Genomic DNA, 24,877 nt, shown 5'->3' with positions numbered 1-24,877 from the left:
CAACTGTTTGTAACCCTAGTTTCAGGGGACTCAAGCCTGGGTCCCTGTCCTTAGGAAGCCAGCTGCTCAGGGGATTGCTGGTGTGGTTTGCTTTCTGTTTTTTTTTTTTTTTTTTGGTTGGTTGGTTGGTTTTGTCATGCTTGAGAATTGAATCCAGGGTCTCCTTCATCCTAGGCGCGTGCTCTCCCGCTGAGCCATAATCCACGGCCCTTCAAGCTTTTGCTTACACGAAAAACTACACACACACTCAAGCTGCCTGCACACTAACACACCTTCCTTTCTGGAAGCCAAGCAGCGGAGGGGCCGAGGCAGAGTGAATCACAGCTGGGGGACAGGATGGACAGAACTTATCCCACCTCACCATCCCTTCCTTCCGCCTCCTGACTAATTTACTTCCAAGAAAGTCACAGATGTTTTGTCTTAGATCTCCAGCTCTGATAAAATTACCGTCCTCTGTTGTCCAGTGTTAGGAAACTAAAAAGCCTTAACTGAAGTTACATTCTTCTGTTCCATTTTTCCATCTTGGCTATTTTTCCTCCCATTCCCTGGACATATTTTATAATTCTTATGTTTAGATCCAAATTGAGTGGGTCATGCCTGGCTGTAATATCAACCCTTGGGAGACCAGGGCAAGAAAGTTATCACAAGCTAAAGACCAACCTGGACAGCACAGTGAATTGTAGGACACCCTGGGCTACTGTACGAGATGCTGTCTCTAAAAATTTTTTTAATTCATTTTTAATATATAATTTAATAGTTTAGAAACTAAGAAGCTGTCAAAAACCAAAACCAAAACCAAGGCTTTTGTGTATTTATCACTGGTTGAGATCCATGCAGTTGAGGGTTGGCGGATGCAGCTTAGTTGGTAGTGTGCTTGTACGAGGCTCAATCATCAGCCTGAACTGTGTTCACACTTATATTAATTTCCCTTCTACTACCTTAGAGGTTCTCACCTTTTTGAATTCAGTCTTTCCTTACTCATTAGCATTAAAAATATTTTACTCTTTAAGTATAGTGACTCATGCCTGTGATTAAGCCTCAGTAGGCAGAGGCAGGAGGATCAGGAGTTCAAAGTCAGTCTGAGTCACGTTGTGCATTTACAGCCCACTTGGAATACAGGAGATTGTCCCAAAAACTAAGGGAAAAACTTACTATGTTTATGCACATTCCTAAATTACCTATACCAGTGTTGTCTACATTTTTTTAAAACTCTTTTTTCTTTTGTGTGCTTTGGTGTTTTACCTGCATGTTGGTCTGTGTGCGTGTGTCAGACTGCTGGAACTGGAGTTACAGACAGTTGGGAGCTACCATGTGGGTGCTGGGAATTGAACCTGGGTCCTCTGGAAGAGCAGCAAGCTCTCTTTACTGCTGAGTCAAGCCTCCAGCCCCCTACTGTCTACCTTTTGAAGCTTTATGGAACTGGCTTTATTCCATATGTATCCTGAAATCTGTTGTTTGTTTTTGCCTTTGAAGCAGAGTGTTACTCTGTAGCCCAGGCTGGCCTCAAGTTTATGACAGTTCTGTTCCAGTTTCCAGAGTGCTAGAATTAGTTATTTTGATTTCTTAAAATTATATTTGTGAGATTTACCCTTCCGTTTATTAACTCTGTTGCTTGGCGTTTCATTGTATGGACATTCTTTGGCTTACTTATTTATTCCCCTGTTGATGGATATGGTGCTTCTAATTCTTGCAATTATTAATGATTAAAAAAAATTTTATACTTGCCTCCTTATGAAACTTATGGCGCATAAGGAGCCTTATGGCTGTGAACTATTTAATTCAAAACTGCGCCAAGATAAGGAACATATGTCAGGATATAAGCCAACACATGATTTCCTTCATGAAGGTGAGGGGGGAGGAATCAGCTTCCTTGAACAGCGAATGTAGCTGATTTAGTGATGGAGTTGATTTCTCTCCTCGAATAAGCTTCTTATCTTGTTAGGGTCCAGTAACAAAGAGTTGGAGACTATAGACCATTCTGTTGAACCAGAATCAGGGAGTCAACTTTACCTCATGCCTCCACATCAATCTCCAGAGTCGCACAAAGTGACACATTGATCCAAAGTGAGTAAGTTTTCTTTTCATTTTTTGGCAACTCAGTGGGTATGAACTTGTTTAATTTCTATCTATCTATCTATCTATCTATCTATCTATCTATCTATCTATCTATCTATTTATTTATTTATTTATGTATTATGTATACAATGTTCTGTCTGTGTATATGCCTGCAGGCCAGAAGAGGGCACCAGATCTTATTACAGATGGTTGTGAGCCACCATGTGCTTGTTGGGAATTGAACTCAGGACCTTTGGAAGAGCAGGCAGTGCTCTTAACCGCTGAGCCATCTCTCCAGCTCCCTTGTTTAATTTCTAAATATTTAGTGTGTGCGTGTGTGTGTCTGTGTCCACAGAATCCCACATGTGCAGATCAGAGTACAATTCATGGCAGTCAGTTTTCCCTCGCCATTGTGTGGGTCCAGGAATTGAACTCAGGTTATTAGGCTCTGTGCCGTTCTGCCGGCCACTTATTACAGTTTTAGTTTTCTCTGATTGCTAATAGTGTAGTACATCTTGCCAAATTTTGCAATCAGTTTTAGGTGTTTTGAGCGGTAGCTGCTAATCTTCAGTTTTTTACTTGCCATTTCCTTTCATTGCCACTCTTAAAGTGGGTCATCCCTACCTAAATCTTTTCTCTTTTCCACCTGTTCTAGTCACTGTTCAGTTGCTGTGAAGAGACACCATGACCAAGGCAATTACCATAAAATAAATCATTTAATTGGGAGCTTGCTTACAGTTTCAGAGGGTTAGTTCATTATCATTGAAACAGGAAGCACAGTGACAGGTAGGCAGGCAGGCATTGGACTGAGAGCTTACATCCTGATCTGCAGGCAGAGATAGATAGATGATAGATGATAGATAGATAGATAGATAGATAGATAGATAGATAGATAGATGATAGATAGATAGATAGATGGACAGACACTGCACCTGGCATTGGTTTCTCAAACTTCAGAACCCACTCCCAGTGACACACCTCTTCCAACAAGTCTATAGGTATTCCAACAAGGCACACCTCCTAATCCTTCCCAAACAGTTCCACTAACTGGGGCCCAAGCATTTAAACATACAAGCCAATTGAGATCATTCTCATTCAAACCACCACACCATCCTATCCCTCCATTCTTGTCCTGTGAGATGTTATTTGAGATTCTATTATTTAGCTAACTTTCTGCACTCCTGTCTCTTTCATCACTCAGCTAGCTCACCTGTTTTGGTTCTCTCTTTGGTAGAGCACTTATTCTTGCATTCTGAATAAGGCTCAGGAATATAATAGTAAAAGCCCTTTTTTTTCTCTTTTCATTTCATTTCTTCTCTTTTATATTATTTTCTTTTCTCAGTGTACCCTTCTCGGTTTCTTCCCTGAGGGAGATCAGTCTCTCCTGAATGACTCTAGCAGGTCCTATGGCTTTTCTGATCAATTTCAGTTAATAGATCTTTCAGAATAAAGTTGTGTGTGCATGTTCATCTGTGTGAGGGTCTATTGCGAGTGTGCTGGTTTCCCTACAGAGGCTGCAAGAGGGTCTCAGATTCCTGGTGCTGGACTTGGAGGTGTATAACTCATCTTGTGTGGGTGCTGGGACCTGAACTGAAGTCCCCTAGAAAAACCAATATGCTCTCTTAATTGCTAAGCCACATCTTCTGCCTGAAGTAGAAAATCTTATATCATATTAGTTTTCAACTGTTAACTCATTAGGTTAAAAGATTAATCAACGTTTCAATCAAAAGTCTACTGTCTTCCCCAGTCAGCATTTCCTGAAGTTATGTTGTCTTCTAAGGAGAAGGGGTGATCTGCCGTTTAATTAGTTAGTTAATTTTTCTCTCTGGACTGTTTCCCTAGCTATAGATGCCTGGTTTTAGTTTCTGCTGTGCCTAGGGATTAAAGCAAGGGATGGAGAAAGCTGGGAACTATTAGAAGGAACTCAAAGGAATTCTTTTTGTTTGTTTTTGTGGGTACTGATTGGACCTAGGACCTGTGTATGCTTGGCAAACACTCTGTCACCGAGCCACATCCCCAGTACATTTGCTTGTCTCAGGTGATACACATTGACCTTGAACTCCTGATCCACCCTGCTCCGCTTGCCAGGTGCTGGGATGGCAAGCATAAACTATCATGCCCTGAAGTACAAAAACACTGGTACCTGCTTGGTACAACTGGAGAGTGATGGTGTTTACCTCAGGCTGGGGAAATGTTTAGAGTCAAGGTTTTTCTTTAGGTTTCTTTTTCTTCCTCTGATTTTTGAAAAGACAGTATCTTGCATTGCAACCCTGGCTGGTCTGGAACTTGCTGTGTAGACCATCAGTCTGCCCCCAAACTTGCCAGGTTTCTCCTGCCTCTATATCCTGGGTACTAGGTTTACAGTAATGAACTACCATGCCTGGTTTTCTTGGGTTCTTTTAAAAACAACTTTTTGTTTGTTTATTGTATGTGTGTACATGTATATGTTTGTGAATGCATGTGTGCCTTGGCACACATGTGGAGGTCAGAGAACAACCCGAGGGAGTTGGTTCTTTCTACCATGTGGGATCCAGGGATTGAACTCAAGTGTATCTTTACTCCTTGAGTATACCTCACTGGCCCTTCCCTGGATTTGCTTTTTAAAGAAACATACTCATTTTTTAAAATTTCTCTTTATTTTTTTTAACTTCTTCAAAATGTAAGGTACACACATGTATTGTGGGATATTTGTACATTGTGTGATAATGTATTTGTTGGTTGGTATAATAAAAAGATGAACAGACAATAGGTAGGCAGGAGGTATAAGTGGTATTTCCAGGGAGAAAGAAAGAGGAAATGGATCTAGATGGGAGACTCCAAACGAGTCAGACACACAGAACAGGAAAGAAAGGTAAAATGCCATGAGGTGAAACATAGATTAATATAAATGGGTTAATATAAGTTATAAGAGCCAGTTGGACAAGCCTAAGTTAAGGCTGAGCTTTCATAATTAATATTAAGTCTCCGTGTTGTTACTTGTGAGCTGGCGGCCCAAAGAAAAATCTGACTACACATACAGCCTAAATTCAAAAGTACCAAAGAAGGGTGGAGAGATGGCTCAGCAGTTAAGGGCTGCTCTTGCAGAAGATTTGGGTTCAGTTTCCAGCACCCAAATGGTGGTTCACAACTATTGATAACTCCACTTCTAATGTATCTGGTGCACTCTTTTGACCTCCACAGACACCAAGCACACACAGACATATATACAGGTAAAATACACACAAAATAAAATGAACATACCTCAAAAATAAAAAGTTCAAAGGAGAATGGCTGCTAAGTCTTCCTCTTAGCCCTGACCACTGACTTTGTTTTACACTTAGCCATCGTTAACATTCTTCTGTTGAAGGCGGATCGGATTAATACAGACAAATTGGTATAAGTTTATACAACTTTAATGTAAATAGCACACTCACGCAACCGGAGTTCCAGCGATGCACAGAAACAGGAAACAGGAAACAGGCCGTAGCATCTGCGCGCCCCAATTTATCAGTAAACATTTGCCCGAGGCCGTCCCGCCCCCAAAAGGCGGGTTCTCTCTACATTCTGTACCTCTTTAAAGGTATTTTATACACATATTCACATACAAGCAAAATATAGCCAGGCAGTGGTGGCTCATGCCTTTAATCTCAGCACTTGGCAGGCAGAGGCAGGTGGATCTTTGAATTCGAGGTCAGCCTGATCTACAAAGTGAGTTTCAGGACAGCCAGGACTGTTACACAGAGAAACCCTGTCTTGGAAAACACAAAACAAAACAAAACCAAAACCACAACCTACTGTGTTCATTTTGTGCTGCACATATATTTCTTGGGTGTAGGGCCATCTACTGGAGCATGGTTGACTTTCCAGGGTAATACACTCAAAGAAAACTGACTGTTTCTCTCCCATAAGCTATTAATTGCCAATAGTTCCTTAGCTGGGGATGGGACTTCATGTCCACCTCCCACCTCCATGCTTGATTTTTGTGTGACTCACGCCTCCTTAGGTCTTGTGCCCGTTGTCACAACTGCTGTGAGTTCAAGAGTGCAGAGCACTGTTTTCTTACAGTTGCCACATTTGGTTCCTAAAATCTTCCCATCTCACCTTCTGGGGTGATCTCTTAGCCTTAGGAGGAGGGGGTATGGCACACATGTCTCATTTAGGGGTGCACATTCTGCAGTTTCTTATCCTCTGCCCTTGACCAGTTGTGGGTCTGTGTTAATCACCATCTACTGCTAAAAGAAAGTTCTCTGATGAGGGTTGAGAGATACACTAATCTGTTGGTATAGCAATATGTCATTAAGAATCAATCAGCTTAGTGCTATGTCCATTTAGCAGAATAACAGCAGTCCCTCCCCTATGCCCTATGACCTATTGAGCTTCAGGTTCTTGGCCTCAGTAACAACGCTAAGCATAGGTTCCATCTTATGAAGCAGCCCTTAATGCCAATCAGAAAGTTGTTGGTTACTCCCTTGACATTTGTGTCACTATTGCCCCGGTGGACATATCTTGCCAAGCTGGTCATTCTCGTAGCTTATGAGGTTTACAGCTGGCTAAGATGGAGATAACGTTTCTCCTCCGGGGTGTGCATTGCACCTTCCATCACTGTGAAAGCTAGTCAGTAGAGCTGAAGCGTTCACGTCAGCTCCTACCTGCCTTCTCCGTGTTCTGTGATTCAAACATGTACTGCCTTCAGCAGTAGGTCTTCATGTCATGACCTGGAGGATCACCAAGATCAATGACAATAGTCTATAATGTTTGGGAGTCTATGGGACACTACTGCCAAATAAACCCCAAGTAGGTAACCCACTCCTGGCACTGGGTTTTTTATTTGTTCACCTGTGGTGTCTGGCAGGGATGTTGTTACTATCATAGGGTAACTCTAAAAGGTTTTTAAAAAATATATGTACACATAGGCTTTTTGAGGTTCCCACAATAGTGGGCTTCCATACGTCTTTCCCCAAAGGTTTTTTCAGTACTAGCTCCCTCTCCACCTTCACTCTGCCCTCTCACACTCCACCCACCTAACCCTTCCTGTCTCATTCCCCGTCCTCTCCCTTAGACCCTTGCCTTCTATTTCCCACCTCGTGGAAACTCCCACCCCCTTACTAGTTTTTTGACCTCCATGGGTATTCCAAATGAAATGCACAAATCTAAAAATCTAAAAAGGATCCACAAAGAGAAAACATGTAATTTTTTTCTGGGTTTGAGTTAGTTCACTCAGAATGATTGTTTATAGCTTCATTACCTGCAAATTTCATAATTTCATTTTTGGAAGCTGAATGTTATTTCATTGTGTAAATATACCACATTTTTATTATCCTTTGAAATGCTGATGGGCATCTAGGTAGTTTACAGTCCCCGCTGTTGTGAGCATAACAGCAATGGACACAGATAAGCAAGTATCTCTGTCGTAGAACACAGAATCATCTGAATATGCGCCTGAGAATAAGACAGCTGGTCAAGTGGTATATCTCTAACTTTCTGAGGCCCCTCCACACCCATTTCCATAGTGGCTGTACCAATTCACATTTCTACCAGCAGTGAATAAGTGCTATTCCCCCATCCACACCAGCATTTTTTTCCATCATAGCTATTCTACTGGAGTAAGATAAAATCTCAAATTTGCATTTCTCTGATGGCAAAATATGTTGAACATTAAAAAAAAGCAAAATATTTTCTAGCCATTTTTTTTAATCTTTTGGAAACTTTCTTATTTTCATGTTTCATTTTCTTAGATTGGGTTGCCTGCTTTCTTGATGTGTAGGTTTTTTTTAGCTGTTTGTATAGTCTAGGTGCTAACTTTATGTCAGATTTAGCTGGTAATTATTTTCTTTCCTATTCTGTAGGTGGCCACACAAATGATGGTGTCCTTTAATTTTTTTTTTCTGCTTTATTCTATATGTATGGGTGTTTTGCTTGTAGTAGGTCGGTGCACAAGCATGCAGTGCCCACAGAGGCCAGGAGAGGGCGTCAGACACTTTGGATCTGGAGTTGTGGATAGTGAGCCACTACACAGGTTCTGGGAATTGAACCAGGGTCCTCTGGAAGAACAACTAGTGCTCTTCACTGTTGAGCCATTTCTCCAGTCTCTGGTGTTTCTTGAGGTCCTGTTTATCATTTGTTGGTCTTAATACCTGAACAATGTGGTCCTATTCAGGAAATTCTTTCAAGTGTGCATAAGCTCAGTTTCCAAGTGTCTTTCCTACTTTCTCCTTTATCAGATTTAGGAAGGGTATCAGGTCTTTTTTCCTTTTTTAGTATTTATTACATTTGTGTGCACACACATGCGTGCATGTGTGTGTGTGTGTGTCACAGAAGTCAGAAGAGGGCATCAGATTCTCTGAAACTGGAGTTACAGATAGTTGTGAGCTATCATATGGGTTATAGGAATTGAATCCTGGGTCCCCTTTACAACCCTAAATTATAGATACACTACAATTTCCACTATTCAGAGGTGGAAACTGAGACATAAAAAAGACATTAAATTACCTAAACCAGCAGTTCTCAACCTGTGACTTGCAACCCCCTTGACAAACCTCTATCATCACATAATGTCACCACAATATGAAGAGGTATACTATAAGGTCACAGCATTAGCAAGGTTGAGAACGACTGGCCACGAATAATATTCTAGCATGTAGCGGGGAGACATCCAGGAGCCTCCACCCCCTAAATGAGGAGCTATTGACAGCTGATGACTTCTGGAGAACAGAGAGCCAGTTTTCTTTAGGGGTGTGGCTCATTAAAGTTGTATAAGAGTTAAAATAACTAACACATGAAAAGAAGATAAGATGTTACTTGACATAACACATGATCAAAAATGCTAAATATTGGCTAATGAGATGGCCCAGAGGGTAATGCACTTAATGTACTAGCCTAAGCCATGGTGCTCAGATCTCCAAAAGCCAAGTGGGTGTAGCATCCCACCTACAATCATAACACAAGCGGAGACAGGAGTTTTCTCTAGTCTTACCTTGGCTGGTAGAGGCAGGGCAGGGACAACCTCTGGAAGTACTGCTTTAATCATTTGTTTAATCATTATGAATGAGACTAATTGCTTTCCTGAAACTGGGAGGAAAAGGTATAGACTTTGATGTACTTGAAAGCCAATACCTCTCAAGGGAGTAAAAGAAGCCACAGAATATCAAAAAGAAGAGGGATTATCTAAGCATGGTAGTGCAGGTCTGTGATCCTAGCACTCAGGGGATGAGGCAGGAGGATTGTGAGTTCCAGGCCAACCTGGGCTACCAGCAAGGCTTTGTCTGAGAGAGAGAGAGAGAGAGAGAGAGAGAGAGAGAGAGAGAGAGAGAGAGAGAAAAGGGGACTAGTGAAGAGTATAGGTTGATAGCAGAGGGGCAATGTTGCTGACACAAACAGAAATCCTTTTTCATTTCTGTTGGGAGGTGGAAAAGTATAGTAATCTTTGGAATAAAGGAGATTCTAAACCCATTATTGATGTTGTAATATTGGTCAAATAGTGTTTCAGAACCCATTTCTTCCTTTAAAAAAGTGAGTATAGTTACTTAATAAGGTGATCGGATATAGTCTATAAAATAACTAGGTAGGGGAAAAGCTAAATCTCACTTTTCTTTTTATTGTATGTATGTATGTATATTTGTATGCATGTATTCTTGTGCACCTGCACATGCTAAGGCTCTCCTGTGGAGGTCAGGGAATCGGCTATCGTGGTCCACCATTCGGGGTTCAGGAATGGCCGTCAGGTTTGTCAAGGTTGATGGCAAGTCTCTTTACTTACTAATTCTTCTCACTTGCCCGGTTTCACTTATCAAATGTTTTTCTTACCACATTTCGCATTCTTTGCAGAGGGGCATACATTTACACGTATGCAGGACTTTTGTACATTTACGTAGTTCCTGTTGAGACATGGCTTCCCTGCGGAGAGGATCAGTTTTTGCCTTCTGCTATTATTGATGTGGTCCATTTAACAAACACTTATTGAACACCTACAACGTTCTAATACTGTGCTAGGCCCTACTGGGTATATATAGAAAAAGAAGCCTTTAAGACAATCGCAGCACTGTAGATAAGAAATAATTTCTAGGCAAAGCAGCTATCGGAGTCTAGGAGGTGAAGGAAAGTAACAAGAGCTTATGAGCAGTGAGCACCTAACGGAAGGTGTGTCCTTTAAAGTCTTGGCAGACGGTAGAATTCACCATGCAGAGACTGGAAAAAGACAAAGCTAAGAGAAAACACTTTGACCCCAGAGGATTTCTCAAACCACAATACCGAATGGAAAGGAAACGTAGTTTTGCTTGCTTTGGAATCTTATGCCATCCGCGTGCACGCTAAACAGAACTGTAAACCTCGGGCCAATGAGACTGCCACCGTGACAGCAGCAAGCAGCCGCAAAGCTGCGGTGACTCTGAACTGACTAGAGTGACGGAGTGACGATTTATTTGGACAAGCGATGAAGCATCATCAACTCTCAGGAAGCTGCGGGTTCCCGATTTCCCGGTTCACCCTTGTCAAGTTCTCAGCGTGTTTTCGCCCGGGGTGAAACGCTCAGCCAGAAGGCCCAATTAGCGTCAAAGGGAAGGGGGTGGTCTCTCTGCAGATAGACTTTGGCTCCTCCCGAGTCCTGCCGAGCTCCCACCGCGCCACACCAAAGATGGCTTCCTCGCGTTCCCTTGCCTCGGCTAATCTCACGCTCACCTTTCGGCCACACTCAACATGGCCCTAACCCAAGGTTGCATTCCTGTGGAACCGTCTCCGGACAGTTCTCGCGAGGTTTGGCGGGTCTCCCCCCCCCCCCCCCCCCCCTCCTCGACTGCTCCCGCCCTGCCTCGCGCCGCCGCCGCCGCCACCGCCACTGCCGCCGGCGCCGCTCCTCCTCCGTGTCAGTTGTTGAGCTGTAATGGCGACTGGGCCGCCGCTGCCGAAGTGACTCCCGGGCGGGGGAGCGGGGCCGGACCTGCGCCGGAGAGGACTGCGGAGAACCGCAGCTCGGGAGGGGGCTCGCGGCGGGGGAGAGGAGGCCGCCTCTGCGCCTCTCCTTCCTTCCCTGCCGCCCGGCGGACTCAGGAACCGGGGCGAGGCGGGCACCCGGTGCGTCCCCGGAGCGGGGAGGCCCGGCCGGGCAGCCCTGGGGCCGGTCGGGGCGGCGTCACTGCACCCTCCGCCAGGCCCCGCGGGATGCACCGTGGGAGCCGAGGGCGGAGGCGACACTCTCAGGTGAGCTGCGGGAAGACCTGGCGGAGCCTGCGGACGCTTGCTCCGCCTCGGCTGCCTCTGTCCGCGGTCCCGGGTCCCTGAGGTGGCCAGAGAGGCGGGGCGGGGCTCCCTGGCACTGCCTGCCGCCCTCCTGGGGAACCTCCCTGGGTTCCGAGACTTTTCCGGGAGGGTCATCCTGAGACCTGGGCTCCTGGACCTGCTGGTGCCCACCGAAGACCAGATTTCTTTGCTTACCTGCCCGTGTCGTCCTCACCAACCTCGCCCCTACTCTTGTCTGCATAGAGTTAAACTACCCTCTAACCTTTGGTCTCCGAAGTGTCCCTTCTTCGTTTGGAGATGAAGCATATTTTGGGAAATTCCGGGGGACTAGCTTCAGTGTCAGGGATGACCAGTTTCTGTTCCTTTTCCTGGGTGTAATATTCTCCAAGTTGAGTATGGGGAAAACTTTGATCAGCTCCAGTCCAGCAGTTGTTGAATGGATTCTACCGGCTTATTCACAAATGTTTTGGGCGGGGAGGGGGTGACATTTAACGAGCACTACACGTTGGAGGTTGTCACTGTCTCTCCCCTCCCCCTCTTTAAAAATGCAGGCCAATATGCTAAATCACACTTAACCAATGTCACAGATGCAGGCAGAAATTTGCCTAAATTTTAGTTTTCAAGCTATGAAGTTGCAAATAGATATAAATTTTAATGGGTTTTTGATGTTGTAACAAATGTTTCACTTGAGGGGGGAAATGGGTTGTTAGGAATAGTGGTCGGTATCCATCTGATCTCCAGGCAAGCTTTATTTGTCAGAGCACAAACAAAATATCATGTCTACTTAATTGTTTTGCTGGTGATTCCTGTTTTGAGTTTGGAGAAGTCGTTAGTGTTGCCATGTTACCCTAACCCTCTTAGCTTGTATTTTAAGAATTTTAAAGGACAGTCTATCCTAAGCCAATCTATTTACAGCTGAAATTTTTTGAAGAAGCAGTGATGAAATACTGCAAACTGCTCTCCAATTAAAAAGTGTCTTAATTTAAAATACTGTTTTTTAAAAAGGCAGTGTGCTGCTAATAACATGGGATTGTGACTTTGGAAGATTGTTAGACGTGTACTAGAAGTTTCCTCAAGCCTATAAAAGTATAAGGTTTTTGGTAAACTTTAATGCAATAAATTTGAACTGTCATTGCATTCAACATAGTATGTCTTAATCAGAATATAAATGTCTTTCTAGAATACATTGTATATGTGGATAAATGCACGTGTATCTTGTCTTTTCATAGCAGAACTTGGTACTAATAGTGATAGTGAGTTATATTTATAAACAATTTTGTACATATATGAAAGATATTTTTCTGACTGGTGTATAGTATTATTCAAGGCCATTAATACCTATAGAAACAATCTGTGGTGTTAATATGTTTATGAATTAAAATTTTTTAAATTTTTTCTTCTGATTGTCATTTTTTTTAATTCATTTTTAACACTATATCATGGGCACGAGAAAGGAAGTGAAGTCCTTATATAACCACTTTAGTTTGTTAAACTGCTGTAACTTACAGTGAGAGCAAAAGAGAAGTTATCTGAAAATAACTGACCTCTTTGGGGGGGGGAGGGTATATGCTTCCAAATACATGAATTAGTCTTCATGCAATCTTGTAAACAAAGTAGACAAATATTCTTATTTTGAAGTTGTAGAAATGGACACTCAAAGCCAGTTATTTATGTGGCTGCTGTTCTGTAAATATTCTAGAATTAGCTATATTTTATTAAATATTACTTAGATACTTTTGCTATTTGTTATTATTTCAAACCTTCATTTTTACAAGACACTTGTTCCTTATGTTGATTCCTAGTTTCTAAGGGTGTTAGTATTTTCATAAAATTTTGTTATTAATAATAATTATCATAATGAAGCATTATTCTTTATTTGAACTTTTTATTTGAACAGTTCTTAAGATACTGTAGATAAGATCTGGGGGTGTGGCTCAGTGGTAGAGCATTTGCCTAGCATGTATGAAGCTGGAAGTTCAGTCTCCAATAAGTGTAAGCAACACCAACAGAACAAAACAAAAAATTCACCTGTAGTTATCATTCATTTATTTGAATGTTCAGTTGTGTCACTTTTGGTTTTCTACTCATTTTATACACTTGATTATGTAAAACATTTAAGATACATGATCAGTGGTAGCATAACTATAGGGACAGTTGATTTAAAAGTTAAGTGTGTTGTTATATAGTTGTGATTGATTGTTACTTTTGCTGTGTGGTTAGATTGCAAAATCGTTTCCTTGTTGATCCTCCCGCCCCCGCCATACAATTCTTAGTGTTGCATGTTGGTGAAAGAATGAAAAGATTGCATAGTGTCTTTCTGCATTAATTTTGTTGTTGTTGGTCATTGTTAGTCTCAGTGGAACTTCTCGTTTTACCTTTGAGTATTTTTGGGTTATTATTTGTGTTTCTTATCTGGCATGAAAAGTTCTGCGATGTCAGAGGTCCTCTGTTTGTTATTGTGCACTTAGTTCCTAGCATATACTAGAATAACGAATAAATAATAGTTCATCTCAGTCCCAGGATAATAGTTTAAAGTCAAAACAAAACAAAAACCTGGTTCTTAGTTTGTAGGCACATTTTATCTTTTCTTAGGACTATGCTACAACTATCTGTTCAAATTTTCTGGGTCTCAGGGGAATAACAGCCTCTGAGAATAAGCCACAGGTGGGTCCTGAAAACTGACTACTTTAGTGATCTGCCTAGGTGCTCTGTGGTTGCTGTAATCTGAAGAAAATAAAAGCTTTAAGACCCTAACTTATGCTAGTACTATAATTATTACTTGGAATAACGTTAGGTCTTTGTTAATCGCAGTAGTAGGTGTCTTGACTACTGGAGGCTAGTTAGTTCAGTACCTTTGTTTTCTGTGTAGGAAAGCTGGCATCATACTGGAAGAAGACTCCCCTAAGCAGCTCTAGGTCTACATTTGTTTTATGTGCCAGATAATTGTCAAATCAGAACGTGATTATTATTAACCTAGTGGTGTTTTTTTTTGTCACTATTAATTAAAAACTCAAAGTGAGTCTAGTCTTACTTGTCATATTAACTTAAAAATAAATAGCAATTAGACTGTAAGTTAAAGTAGAACAACTTTCTGGGAAGAAATGTGGCATTACCTGTCAAAATTTAAAGCCCGTGTAATGTTTGATATAACCATTTAATGTTTGTGAGTTTATGTACATTTTAAGCCCAACAATAATTCTATTAAGAAGTTTATCATGACTACAAATAAAAGGAAACAAATATTTAAAAATGTCCAAAATACCTGTTGGTAAGGGAAGAGTTGAAATCAGAGTATATTTATGCTGTAAGATACTTCACAGTTGTTAGCAGGTTTTAGGGAATCTATATTTACTTCGGGAGAAGCAGCTGAGCGTGTCCTTCAGCACATTGGCAAGGCAGCAGACCTCATAGGCTCACATCCTAACTGCAACATTTATACCAGCTGCGGCCATTAGCGACTTAAAATCACCTATAAGGTGGGTATAGTGATAGTCCTTGCCTCATGGGACTATTGGGAGAACCAAGTGAGTTAGTGTCTGTGTTCTACGTAAGCACAGGGTGCATTTTGTAACTGCTTCCTATTGCTATTATGTACTGACATGGAACAATGCTCATGATATAATGTTGTTTATGAGAAATAAGTTGTACTACACTGTGTGTTGCAAGGAGAGGTCCAGACTGTGTAATATGAGTTGACTTAATAAAAAAATAAGATGGAGCCAATAAGATGACTCAGTGGGTAAAGGCACTTGTTTTACCTACAAACATGTGTATCCCAAACAACTGTAAAACAATTGCAAGGCTGTGAAGAGTTCATCACGGTATGTAGAACTCAGATTCAGCCGCATTGGTGTGTCCTCATCCATTTGGAGAAAATGGTCTCAGTTTCCTTCTACTGCATCTTCTAGGACAGTTTTCTCTTCACTAATTTGATGGTTTGATTAATATAATGTTCCATTTTATTGTACATATCAGGGAAAAGTTCTTCAGTTGACTGTATCTGAGGGTTGTTCAGTTGATTCATGTTGGAGTCGTCAGCTATGGTTACTGCTGCCTAGGGTCCAGTGGGTGGAGGAGATGGGTTTGGTGAGAGAGGGTTGCTGCGGTGGGGAAGTCAGCGCAGAAACCACATAGCAGCAGCTCAGGAGGCAGGCGAAAGGGCCTCTAATGCAGATCTGTTCACCATTTTTGAGAGGTTTGTAAAGGAAAAACAGTAGTGAGGGGGTGCTAGGTGGAGGGACTTTTTTATTTCTTAAGATGTCATTAAGCATAACTTAATGCTTAAGAGGGGAGATTGGGACAAAAGTGCGAGGAAAATGTGGCCAATGGTGAGGTTTTTTGAGATAACCTGGGTAAATAGATCTAGAAATAATAGGTGAAGTGTTCCTATGGTAACTTTTCTCCCAAAGTTACTTCTTTTATTCTTTTATCATCATCATCATCATCATCATCATCATCATCATCATCATCATCATCATCATCATCATCATCATTTTAGGCCATGTATGGTGGGACACACCATTAGTCTCATCATGTAGGAGGCAGAGGCAAACAGATCTCTGTGACTTCTAGGCCAACCTGCTCTATATTTAAGCTACCGGGGGTTATATAGTAAGAAAAAAAATTAAAATTACATTTTATATGTGTGCATGTATGTATGCACACACACTATATAGAGAGGATGTGGAGGCCAGAGACCAGTTTACAGCAGTCAGTCCTCTCTTCTCTGTGATGGACCTGGGAGTCCAGCTTAGGTGGTCAGGGTTGGTGGCAGATGCCTTTACCCACTGAGTCATCCACCTTCTTTGCTTGTTTTTCCATTCTCCCCATACAAACTCTAAATTAAATGGTAACTTCAGATTTTTTTAACTATTGGTTTTGTGTGAGTCTTTGTACTTATTTTGGATAGGGGCACACACTATACCGAAGCTTTCCTGGAACTCCCTACGCAGCCCAGTTTGACCTCAAATTTGCTGCAGTCCTCCTGCCTCAGCCTTCTGAATGCTGGGATTATAGGTCTGCACTACCATATCTAGCTGCTTTGTACCCTTTTTTTAAATAGTGACCATTTTGTAGCTCTGACTAGCCTGTCTACTGTATAGACTAGGTTGGAACTGAACGTGCAGCATTCCCTCCTACCTTAGTCATCAGACTAACCAGATTACGACAATGCACCCCCAAGCATAGTCTTTGTATCTTTCTTATAAGGCGGATAGTTTGTTGTATTAATGACTTTTCTATTGCTGTGATAAAACACTATGAGTAATACAACTGATAGAAGAAAGGTTTTATTTAACTTACAGTTCCAGAGGGATAAAATAATCCATGCTGGTAGAGCGAGGTAGCAGGTAGCAGGTGTCTAGAGCAGCAGCTGAGAGCTCATATCACAAGAAACTGAGAGCAAACTTGAAATGGTGAAAAGATTCAAGTCTTTTAAAACCTCAAAGCCTCCTGTGACATTCTTCCTCTAGCAAAGCCACACCTCCTAATCCTCCCCAAACAGCTGCCAGCAGGGACCAAATATTCAGGTGCTCAAGACTTAAGGGGAACAGCTCATCCAAGTCACTACATTTGGTGATGTTTGAAAATACAGACTCCTTGTTAGCTTAAGTTCTTGTTTTCTATCAACAAATAAGCATTTTAAAATATTCTCATTTATCAGCGTACATGATTTTAACCAGATTGCATGTGTGTGTGTGTGTGTTTTAAGACAGAGTCTTGCTAATTTGCATTTGTGTTTAAAACAAGGTCTTGTTAACCTGCTCAGGCTTGTTTTAAACTCACTGTGTAGCCCAGGCTGGCCTTGAACTCTCAGCAGTCCTCCTAGTTCAGCCTCCCAATGACTGTTTACAGTTATGCACCACCCTGCCCAGCTTAACCAGACTTTTAAAAAAATGTCATTTAGTAGTAGCTTTAAAGAAATTATATCTCCAGCTAGGTGGTGGTGGTGCATGCCTTTAATCCCAGCACTTAGAAAGCCAGAGACTGGGATCTCTGAGTTTGAGGCCAGCCTGGTCTATAGAGCAAGTTCCAGGATAACCAGGGCTGTTACAGAGAGAAACCCTGTCTTGAAAAACAAAATTACAAAATAAAGAAATTATATTTCTATTTTCTCTTGGCAAGGTAGCCATCCTAAGTTAACTTTTGGAAGTTAATTTTCATTTCGAATTTTTATTTACATGATACAAAATAAAATCATATTAAATAAAAGTTTTAAAAATCCCTTTTGATTTTTTTAACGTCTGAACAAAGGACTATTTACATATATTTTGACTTTTAAATGAAACAACTTGTTTTTCTGTAAGATGCCAGTTAACTTCTTTGTGAAATAGACATTGGAATAACACTTTTGAATCACTTAAGAATGGTGTGCGTGTGTGTATGTGCACACTTAACATGTACAGTGATACATGCCTGTAAACCCAGTCATTGGGAGACTGAATTTGGGGGTTGCTTCATGTTCAAGGCCAGCCTGGGCGACTAGTGAGTTCAAAGCAAGACTGAGCAAATTAACAAGATCCTGTCTTAAAACATACAGATTCACTCCAATCTGTTTGATTAACAATAATATTCTTTTAAAAGAAGATTTATTTCTTTGATGAACATGAGCATTTTTCCTGTATGTATGTATGCATGCATGTATGTATGTATGTACACCACATGTGCCTGGTACCCATGGAGGGCAGAAGAGAGAGTTGGATCCCTCGGGATTACAGACAGTTGCAGGCTGCCATGTGGATGGTGGGAATCAAACCTTGGTCTTGTGCAAGGGTAGTAAGTACTTTTGACCACTGAGCCATCTCTCCAGCCCCCACAAAAGGATTCATAAATTTGAGGAAGTTAAAGAAGCTTGTACTATTTTTTTTTTCTTTTTGGTTTTTTGAGACAGGGTTTCTCTGTGGTTTTGGAGCCTGTCCTGGAACTAGCTCTTGTAGACCAGGCTGGTCTCGAACTCACAGAGATCTGCCTGCCTCTGCCTCCCGAGTGCTGGGATTTCTTTCTTTCTTTCTTTCTTTCTTTCTTTCTTTCTTTCTTTCTTTCTTTCTTTCTTTCTTTCTTTCTTTCCCTTCCTTCCTTCCTTCCTTCCTTCCTTCCTTCCTTCCTTCCTTCCTTCCTTTTTTCTTTTTTTGATTTTTATTGAGCTCTACATTTTTCTCTGCTCCCCTCCCTGCCTCTCCCGGCCTCTTCAACCCTCTCCCAAGGTCCCCATGCTCCCAATTTACTCAGGAGATCTTGTCTTTTTCTACTTCTCATGTAGATTAAATCCATGTATGTCTCTCTTAGGGTCCTCATTGTTGTCTAGGTTCTCTGGGATTATGATTTGTGGGCTGGTTTTCTTTGCTTTATGTTTAAAAACCACTTATGAGTGAGTACATGTGATAATTGTCTTTCTGCATCTGGGTTACCTCACTCAATATGATGTTTTCTAGCTCCATCATGGATGTTTTCTTAAAGAAGTGTCAAGGATATAAAGAGGAGTGACCGACATTGAATTCTTTAAAAGCACCCGTATGGAGCTGATGCTTAGCATGTTTGAACCCACCGGTTCAATCTCTAGCACTTCTCTCTACCAAAGAGAGCCACAACTTACGGTTATGTTGCAGCCCCTGATCTCCCTTTCTTCTTCAACTTTAAATTTTGGTCAGTTTTCTTCAACAATATGGGATTTTGGAGGAGTGGTTGAGATAGCTAGCTAGCATCTTGCTATACTATTGCAGGCTAGCCTCCAACTCATAATTCTCCTGCGTGTGTTTCAGGAATGCTGAGATTATGGGTAAGAGCCACCACACTTGACTATGTTTTGGTTTCTTAGACTTTGTCATATTATTTGCTGCCTAGGACGGGTCTATATATTTTTTCCTGTTTTCTAGAAAGCTCTTTTTTGATCTTAGTGAACTCTTATCTATCCTTTAAGTCCTAGCTTAAATGACAGTTTTATATTTCTTAGGTTAGATGAGTTGTTTTTGTGATATGCTCTTATAGAAGCTGTGTTTTTCCTTATCATTCCATTTGGAATAACCTTTTGAATTTAAAGTCAGGAAGCTCCTCTTTTCTTTTTACTGCATACATCTACTGCTTAGCTGTATTCCTACTTACTATATGCGTGACACTCACCACATACTGCTAAATGAATGGATGGCATGGGTTTACACTGACGAAAAGCATTTTCATCACTGTGGAAGATAACTGAAGTAGCAATGGGGACCAAAGAAATTTGTTAAAACACTTTATCCACCCTGAATAGGAGGAGAGAATGAAGGACTTTATCTGTAGAAATTTATGAGGAAGTCCTGCCCTTTGGGAAAAATTTAGTAACAGTTGAGGTACACAGAGCAATTTCCAAACAAGTTAAAGTGCAGTGAAGTTACTAGATCAAACATTTAAAGGACAATTTGATTTAGGTAGATGAACAAGGTAACATGATGAGATTGGGGGGCTAGAGGGATTATCTTATATATTTATGTTCTAGAGGGTGGCAATTTCAGTGTTATAAGAGGCATTATAGAAATTAGAGGCTTTCAAAACATTGAGAGAGGTCTGGATTTAATTTACAGTTCTGGTACTTATTAGCTGAATGACCTTGAAGTAGTTTTGTAGTGTGCCTGATTTCATCTTAATAGGCAAAACGGATATTTGGATACTTGCCTGATAGCTGATGGAGATTAGAACTAGCCCTTGCCCAATTGGAAAAACAAATTCATAGTGCCTGTGGCTATTAACTGTCTACATAGTCACATCCCATAGTGTTAAAGGTCTACAATTCAAGGGATGTTGCTAAGTTTTTATTTGGAAGCCACATGTTCTCAGGATTAGCTCTTGCAAATGAAGCTCTCTTTTAAATACAATAATCAGTTTTTTCTAAAGTTCAGGTTTCAAAGAGTAGAACTGAAGGTAGTCTCTAGAGATATCCTGCTTAAAGCTGGCTGTGTATCAAGATCCCTGTAAACCAGAGTTCTTAGGCCTCAGACTGCTGATTCAGAATCTGTCGCCCTACAGTTTGCTAGCTGCCTAGAAGAAGGCATTATGTGTCTGATCTGAAACTGGCTTGCATCATCTAGAGGTGGGAGCTTGTGAGATTACTCTTAACCACGTTGGAATGTCAACAAAGAAATGTCTTTTCTGCTTTAAAGCCTATGGAGCACAACAGTGATGGACAAGAGAGACTCAAGAGTAACCAAGTTGGACTTAAAGCCTATTTAGTAGGTGGGCTTCATTACCGGTCCAGTAAATATAGCTCTGCCTGTGGGCATGACCTCTAGAGGTCAACCTACCACTGCCACTTCCCTAAAACCATGAAGTTTCCAGCTGGATTCTGAATATCTGTCCAGAGCTCAGAGAAGGAATTTAGGCAAGTTATAATAGCACTCGGGAAATAGCTGATGCTATGAAAAGTGTATTGAGGGCTGGGGAGCTGGCTCAGTTGATAAAGTGCTTGCCATGCAAACATGAAGAACCTACATTAAAAGCTAGGCATTGCGTGTGCATGCAATCCTGGCTTCAGGGAGGTGGAAGCAGCATTCTGGAGCTTGCTGGCCATGTACCCTAGTTGAATGAATGAGCTCTAGGATCAGTGAGTGACTTCGTCTCAAAAAATAAGGCACACACCACCTTTGACTTCTGCTTTCCATGTGCATATGCACACACACAGACATGCATGTGCAGACACACGCACACAGACACAGTGGATACATAGACATATACACATGTGCCATAAAAATGTGTTGTGTTTTCCTGGGAAGAAGGAGCTAGAAAAGAAGAGGTCTTAGGGATAGAACTTTTGGAAATGTTACCACTGAAGTACTGGACTGTGGTAGAGTACTTCTTCATTCAGTTTTGATATATGTGCTGCCAGAGTGAGCACCCCTTCATCATTCAAGAAGTAAGGAAACAGGAGAGGTATGTGTACTAAATTTAGGAGTAGTGCCAGTTTCAAGATCCAAGTTTGAATCTGCAACTGTTCAAGTACTGCTGTAATACCATCAAATGGAAGAGTACATTGAAAGTATGTTTCTTAGCCTTTTTTAGACAGATACATTTTAAACAATGTTTAAGTAAGTCTTTAAGTTTATTTATTTTATGTCCATGAGTATTGCTTGCATTACATCTGTGCACTACATATGTGCTTGTTGATGGCAAAAATTAAAAGAGGGCATCGGATCCTCTGGATCAGGAGTTATAGATGGTTATGAGCCACCATATAGGTGCTGGGAATCAAACCCAGGTCCTCTATAAGTGCAAGTGTCTTAACCGCTGAGCCACATCTTCAGCCCTTTTAAATATTTCTAAGATGCTCATAAAAATAAACTCATAAATCAGGAAAAAGTAATTTTGAAAAGATTATTGCCCTGGTTTTGGGTTTGGAAAACAGACATAAGAAAGTGATGTAGCTGGGCGGTGGTGGTACATGCTTTTAATCCTAGTACTCAGGAGGCAGAGGCAGGTGGCTCTCTGTGAGTTCAAGGTCAGCCTGGTCTACAAGTGCTAGTTCCAGAGCAGGCCCCAAAGCCATGGATAAACCTGTTGTTTTTTTTTTTAAAAAAGGGAAAAAAGTGATGTAAATACAATATAATATGCATGAAAACAACAATTGAATGCATAACTTAGAACTACCTGGACACATCCATGAAATTGGTACCCAAATCAATGAATGACTGTCCATAGTTGACCAGCCCCTAAGTCAGTTTGGGGAGCTGAACTCAGTCATCTCTCCAGTTACTCTAAGGTGATAATTAGCCTCACTGCAGCACCACTGAAACTTTAGTTTGTGTTGTACGTTAAATGCTAGGATTACATGGCATATATGTTATTTCTGTGTTCCTCATGTAATAGAGTTGTGATCCTAAACTACATTGTGTTATGGGCTATCATTAATTATTTCATTCTCATTAATAGCAAATATGTCATTAAAATATAATAAATTGGTATATGCAGTGTTATATAATTGTTTTACTAGATAGTATGGCACAAATTCTAATTGTTCTAATTAAAAACCTGGAGTCAGATATTAGGGGGTGAAAGCTGAGAGATCAGAGAAACAGTGTATCCAGCCACTAGAGACCTTTTACTTCTACTAAATCAAAAGGATGATCGTGTTCTTAGACCGCCTCCTCAGACTGCATCTCCAGACTGCCACTGTCTCCACCAGACCTCAGACTGCAGTGAGCTCCTGTCTCCTCCCACCCTTAATTCCTCTTTACACCAGCCATGCCACTCCCGGCTTCATTTTCCTAGTTGCTGGGATCACCTTTGTATAAACTGTTTCTCTTAGAGACTGGATCAACTTGTGTAGCCCAGGGTGGCCTTGTCTGCCTCTGTCTCCCAAATCCTGGGATTAAAGGTGTTTGCCACCACTGCCTATCCTCTAGTGGCTTAGCTCTGCACTCTGATCTTCAGGAAAGTTTTATTTGTTAAAACAAACAAAATATCACTACAAGACAGTCCCCCCTTTTTTGGGGGGGGGTTATGTTTTGTTTTGTATTTTCTTTTTGTGTTTTTGAGACAGGGTTTGTCTGTGTAGCTCTGGCTGTCTTGGAACTCATTTTATAAACCAGGCTGGCCTCGAACTCAAGAGATCTATCTGTCTCTGCTACCCAAGTGCAGGAATTAAAGGTGTGCACCACCACTGTCCAGTGACATTTAGTCATTTGCAATTAAAGAGTGACTGTAAATTAGGCATTTATTTTGAAACGTTTTTTTTTTTACATTTATCCACACTGCTTTAGTTTTATAGGTGAATTGAGCTAAGTGATATTAATGACCAGTGGTTGTTTACTCCGGTTATTCTTATTGTTTTTGGTAGTAGAGTTTGTGTGTCTCCCTTCTTTGAGATGTGCTGGTGAAGGGTCGCTATATGCCTGAGTTATTGTAGGCAGTGTTGGCAATGTTGGATGCCTTGGGTTGCGATTTTCCTTCTATTACTTTCTGTAGGGCTGAATTTGTGGCTACATATTGTTTAAATTTGTTCTTATCCTGGAATGTCTTGTTTTCTCCATTGATAGTGAACGATAGCTTGGCTGGGTATAGTAGTTTGGGTTTGCACCCATGGTCTCTTAGTTTCTGCAGTACATCTATCCAGGACCTTCTGACTTTCATAGTTTCCATAGAGAAGTCAGGTGTAAGTCTGATCGGTTTACCTTTATAAGTTACTTGCCCTTTTTCCTTTGCAGCTCTTAATATTCTATCTTTAACTTGTATATTTTGTGTTTTGATTATTATATGGTGAGGAAGTTTTATTAGTATTATTAGCCATTAGTTATAGAAATTATGGACTAAAATGCAGTTTTAAAAAATATTAGTCTAGTTATCCTTTCCATTGAGAAAATACTTTACCTTTTGCACTTAATTTTATTTTAAGGCAGAGAAATGTTTGTAAAGACAATTTTGTCAAGTCATTGAGAGATTTGTGCTTTGGAGTAACTGTGCTCGTGTGTGTCCCTGACCTTGTGCGATGTCCATGTGAAGATGTCAGGTGTCTTGCTTCTTGCCTTATTCCCTTTAGAGACACGGTCTTTCCTTGGCGCTCCTGTCTGCTCTCTGCAGTTCTGGCTTATGGCATGTGCAGCCATGCCCAGCTCCCTGCATGGTGGCTGGGACCTCTAGACTCATGTCTTTTTACTGTGTAGTGGGTGCTCTTATCTACTGAGCCATCTCTTCAGCCCCTAATCTTTCTTTTCAATCAGTGTTAACTGTGATTAAAGTTTTTATGGTTGAAAAATTTAAACTATTGGTAAATTTACTGATTTTTTTCCCTACCCCTGTTTTCAGAAGAAGATATATTTTATGAAGAATTGTTGTGTGTGAGAGTTGAGTAGAGGACACCTAAATAAGCATGTACTTTGTCTCTGAGCCTCATCTCTAACCCTTAAAAGAATCTCGCTTTTAGAACAATTTGGAAGTTTGCTTTTAGGAAGCTTATGTCAAGATGAACTACTTCTAGGAAAATTAATTCCCATAAAATTAATATACTTTAAAATTTTACATATTTGGATTTACTAGGTAAATTTTTCTTAATTCTAATTTGGGGTTTAAAAGTATTCAGCATACTGGAACTGAGAATGTATCTCAGTGGCAGAGTGCTTGCCTGTTGTGTTTGAGCCCTGGGTTCAATTTCTCAGCACTGCAAATAACACATTCTACTTTCTTTGTAAATAACTCACTGAATAAAATAATTTATTACATTTCATTTCTGTTGTGTGCATTGTGTATGTGTGTGGCTGCATTCACCACACACATATATGGAGGTCAGAGGACAGATTGGAAATTTCAGTTCTTTCTTTCTCTCATGTGGTCCTGGGGAAAGAACTAAGGTTATCAGTCTTGGTGGCAAGTGCCTTTACCTACTGAGCTACTCCCTCCTCCCTTTAAATTCTGTTCTGTTTATTTAGTCTGTGGATAAAAGACTTTTGTAAATATGATGAAACTTAATATATTTATAACATAAAGAACCAATGAAATTAATTTTAAAATTAAGATCTTGGTAGGTAAGTGAGCAAAAGAGAAATGAAAAACTAAGGTTAAGATCTGTGACAGAGCCGGGCGATGGTGGCGCACGCCTTTAATCCCAGCACTCGGGAGGCAGAGGCAGGTGGATCTCTGTGAGTTCGAGACCAGC

The 24,877-nt window shown here is 40.9% G+C and overlaps 1 protein-coding gene across 1 annotated transcript in view; it reads left to right on the top strand.

The window, feature by feature from the left end:
* The first annotated feature begins 10,851 nt into the window (after window positions 1-10,851).
* The window catches only part of Cep350 (centrosomal protein 350), a 147,974-nt gene continuing 133,948 nt past the window's right edge, over window positions 10,852-24,877 (top strand). The window contains exon 1 of the mRNA XM_013352491.2: window positions 10,852-11,226. The gene's annotated coding sequence lies outside the window, so the exon portion shown is untranslated. The remainder of the gene's footprint in view (window positions 11,227-24,877) is intronic.

This window comes from Microtus ochrogaster (assembly GCF_000317375.1).
Source record: "Microtus ochrogaster isolate Prairie Vole_2 chromosome 6 unlocalized genomic scaffold, MicOch1.0 chr6_random_2, whole genome shotgun sequence".
NCBI lineage: Eukaryota > Metazoa > Chordata > Mammalia > Rodentia > Cricetidae > Microtus > Microtus ochrogaster.
Note: the sequence above shows the minus strand (reverse complement) of the source record. Positions and strands in the feature narration are given on the sequence as shown.